Here is a 9,795-nt window from a genome sequence, read left to right as displayed (position 1 = left end):
AAAAAGAAGTATAAGAAACAGGTGTCTATTTCTTCCAGGCATGATATTTCCCTTTGTATGCTGTCTCATTCTCTGGAAGCCAATGGCTTGGAGATTTCCTGATAAGAGGATGAAGTGTTGGATAAATATCAGATTCATACCATGGCTTTCTTCCACAGTTCGTCGTGTTGGCATTTAATTCACTTCGATGCCATAATTTCTAAGTAAGTGCCACCAAGTACTGCTGCCTATTCATCCATTCATATACTGGATCAAATTAGAAGGAAATTACTGTATCATTAAAAAAAAAAAAAAAAAAAGATGTGACAAAGCTGTCATGAAAATTTGAATTCCAGAAATTATTTTGCCTGATAGACGCGACTGCAACCTCCCTTCCCATTGGTTTGGTTATTGTTCTGATCTCAGGTGGTAAATAGGTTCCTGAAATGCATCAAGAGCTGGTGAAAGTTAACTCTCTGCTGAGACGAAGTACTTTTCTGGCAGGTAAGCCAATGACAACTAGAAAATATTTCTGGAGTATAATAGATTTGTTCCCCAAATTCCTTGGGAACTTGTAAACATGATTTGAACACATGAGCCACAGCTATTGGGCAAGAGTGTTTCACTTAACAGCAATCAGTGGTTGTGCTTCAGAGAATACAGAACATTCCCATAATGAATCTGTGGAGTGGGAAATAAGAGAAAAAGGCCAACTTCTTATTTAGTTTCCTTGTTTTACCACACATGGCCTGAGTTTGTTCTGGGAGGAAAAATGGGACATTCTGGGTACTCAGCTTAAAAAATAAATACAGCCAGTTCTTCTAGCATTTGTCTCAAGAATTCCTGAACATATAATTAAATTACTTTTTCCTTTCCTATTTCTTATTGATCAAAAAGACCACCCCAAATTTTGTAGGAACAGCAGAAAACAGATTGCACCTTTCAACTGCTTTCTGGGCCTGATGCTAAAAGGGGAGATACAGGGTTTTGTTAAGCATATGTTTATTAATTACTTTCTTGATGCTATATTTTAGACAAGGAGGAAGACAAGAAAGTGGGAGATGTGCCAGACAGACTCAAGCAAAGAAGTATTGAGTGACAAAGTGGACACCCACAGTTACAAGCCAAAAAGAGATCTGGTTTTTTTTTCTTGTTTCTCTGAATTTCAGTGTAAGAAACACAGTCTTTACTAGTGTGAGGTCCTGGATTGACAAGCCCAGAGAGTTGGGTCTTCTTTTTAGCCACAGAAACATTAGACTGTGGATTAACTTTCTGGGGTATTTAAAAACAAAATAAAATAGAACAAAACAAAACAAAACAAACCCTACAAAACCCCAGCCATAAGACTAGAAATACTTTAAGACGGGGGGAGGGGGAGATGCAAAAAGAGGGGTGAAGAAGGACTTGTGTACTAAAAGATTAACTAAGACAGCATGAAGCAATGGAAAACAAAAGAAGGAAGAGTAATCCCACGCAATATTCCCAGCTAAAGGTTGAGAAAGGGGAGCAGCTGAAGTGTGTTCACCAAGGTGTTGAGCAGGCAGGAGGGCAGCCCAGGCTGCAGGGAGGGAGGGTGGGCTGCAGGACAAAGAGGGTGTCTCTGCCAGTACTTGCCTCAGCACTGAGTGAGACAGGTAGGAGGGAGGCAGGGGGCCATTCAGGAGAGTGATTTCATCTGGGGTTTTGTAGGAGAGGGAGAGCCAGGTTTCTCTCTGCCCCTGGTGGTGCTGCACTTTCTCAGCCCAGTTGACAGAAAGGAGCAGTTACACAGGAGACAGGCTGGTCCTTGGAACAGAGCTACATAAGATTAATTGTATCAAGAAAAAGAAACAGTGTCTCCTTGCTGAGCTTTGTAACAGGCTTCATATAAATTTGAGTGAAATACTATGTGGTATTATTGCAGCCAGCCGGGAGTTTGGCTCCAGGAGCCAAGAAGAGGATGGGAGCCCGGCCAACAGGAGAAGCAGGAGATGAAGTGGATCATGTTTGCCAAAGCCAGGACAGCCAAACCATAGCTACCGTAGCATAGTAATGAGAAATGGGAATTGCATTCAGCATTAGTTCTTCCTCTTATCATGATCCTTAATGATCTGCATCTAATTGTTCTGCCCTCCTCCCTGGCCTTGTTTCAGGCCACAGCAGAATGTGGGACAAAAATAGAAGGTAGAGAAAACAGCATAGAGGTGTTTAAACATAATCCTGCTGGAGCCTACAGTTGGTGCTATATGAAACCATTTATCCAACCCACAAGCACAGACCAGATGCTGTAACAGATGCTCCCTTCTTGAGAAACAGAAAGGTGAGCAGGACAGAGGTGACACAAAATGCCATTTTCCACATATTGTATTCACAGCATCATGTTAAAAACAACTATGGAGAATTGGGACTTCACGGTGACATCTGTTTGATCCTTCTGCTTTCTCCCACTCCTGCACATTTTGCACTCACTTTGGTTCCCATCTTCCCATCTGGGTTCCCATTCCACTCCAAAGCAGATCCTGTCCTTCAGAGCTGGAGAAGGCTGCAAGGCCAGCTGGACCGCTGGCTCTAGTCCTAAGCCTGCATCTGGGGAGTCCCTGGTTGATTTAAGCAGAGATGTCTCACCTGGAGCTTCATATTTACGAGCACATACCATGTGGCAAAATTTGAACTGCATATCTCATCCTTATTTCCTTTGGGGAAGAGAATGCACTCTCACATGAGCTTTTGTCAAGAAATCTGTGTCTGGATCCAGACTTAGTATCCTCCATCTATAACAGCCTGAACTCAGCCTCTTCCCCAGAAATAGTTCAGATTTTGAACAACTTTGTGCTTTGGGACTCTTTCTAGGATTTCTGATTCTGTACAAAAATGTCTTGGCCTTCATGAAACCAATAACTGGTGACGAAAGCCCCGACCAGACTTTACTAGCATGCATATTCTCACAGCTGAGCTACACACTGAAAGTGCTCTGCAGGCAGCAGTCACTCCTGGCAAGCCAAAGGGAAACCTTGTCATTAGCTGTGCCAAATGGAGTGACACAAAGCCTGTCTCAGCCACAGCTCATGCTTTGCCCACCTCTGAGGCCTTCACACCTGAGGATGTGCTGCTTTCCCCTGGGATCAGGACTTTCTTGGCAGGGCTGGGAAGTGGGCCGTACTCAAACGATTGTGGAGTAACCTACAGCCTCAACCTGTGTGCACAGACAACCTCCAGCCTGGCTAAGGAAGGCATGTTTTTTCTCTATTTCCCTCCAGCTGGAATCAAATGTGAAATCTTCTCATAAACACAAACTGAGAGATTCTTTTCTCAAAGGACACAGAGCAAGGACTTGAATTTCTTCTCCCAGCCAACACTGAGGGAGTTCCCTTCCTGGAGGGAGGGTGCCTGCCAGCCTCACAGGGCATCAGAGTACCTGGAAAAGGGCAGCATTGACCAGGAGCACCGTTTACCACCGATTTGGGATTCATCCCTTTACTCTCCAGCAAAGGTCACTGCTGATCCCCATTGTGTCACCTGGTTAGCGTGGCTTCTCACCGGTCCTTATTTGTGAGGAAAGGGCCAGCTGGTGTATTGTGCCAACACTAGTGCTAACTGTAGGTTTTATTTGAGAATGCCACTGTCCAGAGAGGCTTTAGTAAAGGTCATCATACACAGGTTCCATTAAATGGTTCAGGACCCATTATGTTCCCATGTGCATAGAAATATATATTAAAAATATCACAATATAGTCTCACTGTGACATATAAACTAGAAGAAAAACCCACCACTAAAGTATCTCCTATTTGAAAAAAAGATTTGCAAATGAACTGTTTTGAGGTTAAGGAGAAAGGTGCCCTATAGAAATAGACATCTAGAAAGAGCAGAATATACATAGCTGGGATATCTCTCTTGTTTTGTTTTCATTTCCTTTTGCAGTCTTTTTGTATTTTAACAAGTTCATTTGGGCACTGTGAGCCAATGTTGGCTGTGCATCCATGTTCACTCAACTGCCTGGGACTTGCAGAAGTCAGGTCAGTACCAAGCTCTGTGCAGAACCACTTACAATCCCAGAGTGGTAGTTTTGCTTTGTTTTGTTCATCATGCACTAGGCCTGACACAGAAAAGCATTTCTTAACTAGGTCTAAACTGAGACAGCAAAAAGTAAGTTGTTTGTTCTCTCACTTGAGGCTGAGCCCAGAGTTCTGCTTTCTTAAAGTGTTCAAATCAGCTTCAGGTTTTGTGTTGTGGCTACATACCATGATCTGTATTTCTTTTTCAACAAAAGCAAATTTTCTTTCACTCCTCATACCTCTTACTTCTGCTCGAGATAAACGCATGGATTTCTGTCCATCAGTTGATGAAGTTTGTTTCCATTTCCATGAGCACCTTCTGAGCAGCCATCCATCCTTCCTCTCTTTTGTCATCACATTTTACAATCCAACAGAAGCCAGCCTCTCAAGGCTACTCAGGTCCTATATTTCACAGCTGGAATACAAGTAGCAAAGATCAGCTCCCCTGTGTATGGTATCCCCTCACCCTTCTAGCTCTCTCCACGAAGCAAAACTCTTCCAACTACACCCGTGAAGGCACCTTTGCATTTGCCTACCAAAAAAAAAAAAAAAGGATTTGATTAAGTGATCCTGTTTAGTTGGTTTTACTGCCTTTTTCCAATCTGCATAGAGTGCCCTGATAAATAAACAGACATGTACAGACTCCACACCCTAGAAGGGAGGAGAGTCTTTATTCCTGGCAGGCAACAGCCTGATACAAGATGAGATTAAGCAGCAGTAGCAACATAGCAGAGATGTGATCTGAGCTAGAGAGAATTGGAGTTGAAAGCTGAGAAATAAACCAGTTTATCTGGACTCCTCTATAAAATAGCTGCTGCTGTGACAGATACGCAGCCTAATGGCACTTGAAGGAGTTAATACACCTGGAAAGTGAGTTTTCAAATTAACTCCTTTTCCTCTTGGCCTCAGTATAAGGCAGTGCTCTATTAAACTTGACCTTTCCTAATGTGAATTAGCAGCTCAGTGGAACAGGATGAAGAAGCCAGAGTCCCTTCCCTCTTCACATCCATGCATTAATGTAACAAAAGCAAAAAAGGCATCAGGAAGGCTAAGAACAGATCTTGTGCCAATTTGGAATAAAATATAGGACCCTCCAGAAGTGGAAGTAACTTGGCTGCTTCTGAAGGCGAGGCAAGCATTTTAAGTCACCCACCTCCAAAGCACGAAAGAAAATGAAACATGGGCAAATTCAGATACTTGAATCTAAAATATAAATAAAATAAAATAAAAAATACAATACAATAAAATAAAACAAAGCTAGTCAGTTCATTATTTTGGTAGGATAAACAGGAGCAAATGCCAAATTATGTCTCTAGAATATAAATTACTTTTTCTCTCCTGAAACAGATTTGCTCAATGCCTTTCAATAAAAGTACTTCCTCGCCCCATTTCCATTGATTTCCTGGGCAGGTTTTCTCACCCATACCCCTCATCAAAAATGTTTCATCAATCTTGTCACCTTGGTTCTACCCTGTCTCATAAGGAATTGGATGGAGCCCAGCTAGACACGAAGATGTGCCATCCAGGAAACCAGACCAAAACTGGTATGTTTAAAAAACCTGTTTGAAGAGAGCACAGGATGACAGGGCAGAGGGGAGTGTGGAAAGGGAGCAGGGGATGGTTTTCAGCCAATGTCTCCCTTTCTTCTCACAGACACTTGCTGTTGTCCAACAGCCCAGAGAAAGAAATATTTTTCTTCTTTTTTCTTTTTTTCTTTGGGGGGTTGAAACAAGCAATGATAACCAGACCCTCACGGCACACCTGTCTTTAGGTCCCTATGGGAGCCACAGCTGTGCAAAGAGGGGAGAGAGAGGCAAAAGAGGTGGAAGAGGGTGGTATCCAACTTTCTAGAGATGGAGTTATTTTAAGTAATATCTTTGAAACAAAAACCTGTGTGTTCTCTGTTCTGTAATGTGCTGGGCAAGGCTCAAACACTGGGCTGGGTTGCCCAGGTCGCAGGACCTGCCAAAAAAAACAGCTCTGAGGTGGGTCTGAGGCAAAGCTGGTCACCAGCAAGGAGGGGTGATGTGGCCAAGTGGAGGAAGCATGCCCTGGTTGGTAAACAGGGCCCACAGTATTGACGGCCCCTCCGGCCTTTCCCTTCCCATGCACCATGCACTCGGTGTGCGCTGCTCTGAGCAAATGTTTCATGAGGTGTAGATGGGGGATGGGGGCTCGTGCTCTGGGCATGAGTCTTGCATGCCTTTCATCCCAGACTTAGCTTTGGTTTGTTTTTCAGGTTTTGATCCACCCTGGCCTGGCTGGACACACTGCCAGTGAGGGGAGTGTCACTCCAGCTTGGAGGCCCATCCGGGCTCAGTGATGCCACATCCAGTCACACACTGCTTCTCCAGCAGCAGCTTCCACCACTACACCTTGGTCCTCTGCATCTATAAAATCCTACTCCCACATGCACTCAAAGGAAAGATTTTATCCATGTTTCCACACCGAGCTCAGGTCTGGGTGTAAACTTCCTCAAAGGCAACATGTTTTGAGATGGGAAAGCATTGGTTCAAACACATGCTCAAAAGCCAGGTGTTACTGTTAATTGAGTTTTAAAAGCTGTCTCAGATCAGAAAGGAATTAAACTCAATTTTCAGGTAGAAATAAACCAGCTGCTTTTCCAAGAAACTCAAAGCTGTCACATTGGTTTTGACCAAGTGGAAAATCACATTCTTCTCCCCAAATGTTATGAAGGAAAATGCATGCAAGGGAGGACTCCAATCTGCCAGTGAGTTTTGGGGTGTGCTTACAGGCTGCTGAAACTTTGGGACTCCAGGGTGCATATCAGAGTGAAAGGCAGACCCAAGCCACCTTAGAGACTTGAGAAAATAATGGAAAAATCCTCACCCTATTTTCTTCTCTGGCTGCTTTCTTAGGAGCCACACAAGGATATTTTTGTGGTTTGGGGGAGCAATCAGAGATGGAGAAAAGAGATAACCAGTACCTGTTTAATATTTTAAGATACAGAACTCCAAACATTTGGATTCTACAGCAGTTAAGCTCTGCTGAACTTCTTATAGTTAAGGGCTTTTGTTTTTGTGAAATTGCACAGGTTGAGGAATAAAGCTTAATTTAAATGCCCTTTGTTCACTAAGTGATTGTTTTCCATCTGAATTTGCTGAATGCCAACAACTTACAGTCAGTGGGGAGCAGCGATTACTCAGCATTCCTGAGAACTAGCCCCAGGATGTACAAGTATTGCATTAAGTCTCCTTAACATTTCACAGATTTGGCTGATTTTCAAAATCTTTAAAACATGACACTAAATATTTGTCCCATTTTTTCTCCCTTTGGTGTGGGTGTGTGCCCATGGTGGGAGTGATGGTATAGGAATTTACCTCAAAAGCAATCTTTAAATCCAACCTCTTGTTTTCCCAGGGGTATTTGTTGACATAAAAGGTTTGTTGTGGCAGCAAGCACTAATGTGTTTGAAAATCTGTCACAAAGTAATTAACTTATCCTCATTGCACCAAGTTGTTGGATAAGTTAGCATTATCCCCATACTGCCAGAAGATAAGCAATAAACAGAAATTAACCCATGAGGGGCCTAAGGAGGCTGTCAGAGAGCCAGAAAAGAAACACAAATCTCAAGAATTAACAGGCTAGTGCCTTAACCACATGAATATCCTTTCTAAGGTTTGATTTGCTGCCATATCCTTTTTCTGGTTGATCACTTAGGACAAAATTGCCTGTCCCCAGATAAAATTTTATATGCTGGAACTACAAATAGGAATTCTCTTCTCCTACTCTTAAAATGTAGCATTGTAAGTGTACAGCATGGGAACTTGTGGGAAGAGAAAACTTTAAGGGTTCAAGAAGAAAAGCAGATAAAGACCAAATGTGGGAGAAGAAGAACGCTACAGAGAGAAAGAACCTTTGGTAGAGTGAGTGTGTAGGGGATCCACCTCTAAATACTTCTCACCATTTAAGGCTTCTCTTGCTGCTTCCCTCCATGCCCTTCAGAGAAATAAACATGACTGAAGAACATTTGTTTTAGTCCTCACAGGTGATGCATGTATGTGCAGAAGTTTGCCATGCTACCTCTTTAACAGGAATTCAGTTACTTAGTGCGAGAGGCACAGACCAAAAGCTGCAGGAAAACAATCAAATATCCTTCATTCACTTCCTTAAGTTTTTGCCCTTACCTTGAAACACAGCTTTGCTAGACTTTACAAGTTACCATATAGCTGAAGAAAGCCTGACACTGGTGGTTTTTTTGTTGTTGTTGTCTTTTTAAGTACAGAAAATACAAGATTCTTCAGCCACAACACTGCCTCAAGCTAGTTTTGCAACAGCTTTGCTGTGCCCCCAGACCTGCCAAGTCTCACAATCTCTGGTTGAAGATTCCTTCAGCTGTCTCCTGTTTCACAGGCAATCAGTGCAGGGCTGGCACTTCATTTGGCATCACATTACATCTTCTCTCTGGCTCTAGAACCATCTCATACTGCATGGCACCAGATTGTCTGCCACCCATCCACTCGGGGCCCAGGGTTTCCAGATAACAGGTGATTCATCTACCAGGTCCACCTGAGTCTAACATCCTATTTTCTTCTGAGGAATCTGCATAGGGAAAAACTCTTTCAGTGCAGGATGCCTTTAACTATGGCAAGAAAATCCTCCCCTACACCTCTCTTTCTATTGTGCTTTCACACTGTGTGAACCTAGGTAGTGTTTAACTGTTTTATTAAGCATTGCTTACTGCCAGTGCCTACTTTTGTTAAATTAGATCTCCACAGAAGAACATATTCAAGCTAGAGTTATGTTCCTTAGAAAAAAACATAGTTCTAAGTTACCTTTGGGTCTTGAGGAAAAAGTTGCAACATTTTTAGAGTGAGGGCTCCCAAAAGCACCCGGCTCTGATAGAACAGGCAGCAGCTGATGCACATATGCATGAATAGAGGACGCCTTTAGCTGCTCACAGGGTAAGAACATGCCACGTTTTTGGGCAGCTCAGCTCCAGAGCAAGCTCACTGCCATGTGCCACACACTTCCTCCTTCCTACCAGCATGGCTCTGATGTAAGGTCTTTGCAGAGCAGCCCCAGAGAAGCCAGAGATGTTCTGTGGCAGTATAACTTGGTAGAAATTTTTGACTAGTCATGCAACAAAGAATGTATGAGAAAACAAAGAAAAGCCAGGTATTACCTCAATAAGGTCCTGTCTACACAGCCATAGAATCACACAATCATTTAGGTTTGAAAAGACCTCAGAGGCTGAGCCCAAACTTTGACCAAACACCACCACATCAACTAGACTGAAGCACACTGAGTCTAGTTGTTTCTTGAGCACCTCCACAGATAGATCTATACCACCTCCCTGGGCAGCCTGTTAAAAATCGACAACCCTTTCCAGGAAAAAATACCACTGATGTCCAACCTGAACCTCGCCTTGCAGCTGAATCCCATTTCCCCTTAGTTGTGTTGCTGGTGGTGTGGAAGAAGAGACCAACCTGGACTAGCTGCACCCTGCTGTCAGGAGAGTGAGAAGGTTCCTCCTGAACGTCCTTTTATCCAGGCTGAGCCCCTCCCCCAGCTCCCTCAGCTACTCCTCATCAGGCTTATGCTCCAATCATTCCCCATCTCCATTTCTTTCTCTGGACATGCTTCAGCCCCTCGATGTCCATCTTGCAGTGATAGACCCAGAACTAGACACAGGATTTGAGGTTTGGCCTCAGCAGTGCCCAACACAGGGGGACAATCACTATTCTGATCCTGTTGGCTGCACCATTGCTGATCCAAACCAGGTACCATTGACCTTCTTGGCCATCTGACCACACCTGGCTCA

General features: G+C 43.5%; 1 long non-coding RNA gene across 1 annotated transcript; it reads right to left on the bottom strand.

Annotated features, from left to right (window-relative positions):
• Positions 1-241: 241 nt before the first annotated feature.
• On the bottom strand, positions 242-9,492 carry LOC147653769 (uncharacterized). The gene is made up of 2 exons (XR_015285897.1): positions 9,461-9,492; positions 242-4,425 (listed from the first exon to the last, which is right to left on the bottom strand). It is a non-coding gene; the product is annotated as an uncharacterized LOC147653769 (long non-coding RNA).
• Between the last annotated feature and the right edge of the window lie 303 nt (positions 9,493-9,795).

This window comes from Cyanistes caeruleus, chromosome 4 (assembly GCF_971803275.1).
Source record: "Cyanistes caeruleus chromosome 4, bCyaCae1.hap1.1, whole genome shotgun sequence".
Lineage (NCBI taxonomy): Eukaryota > Metazoa > Chordata > Aves > Passeriformes > Paridae > Cyanistes > Cyanistes caeruleus.
This window is presented reverse-complemented; position numbering and strand designations above follow the sequence as displayed.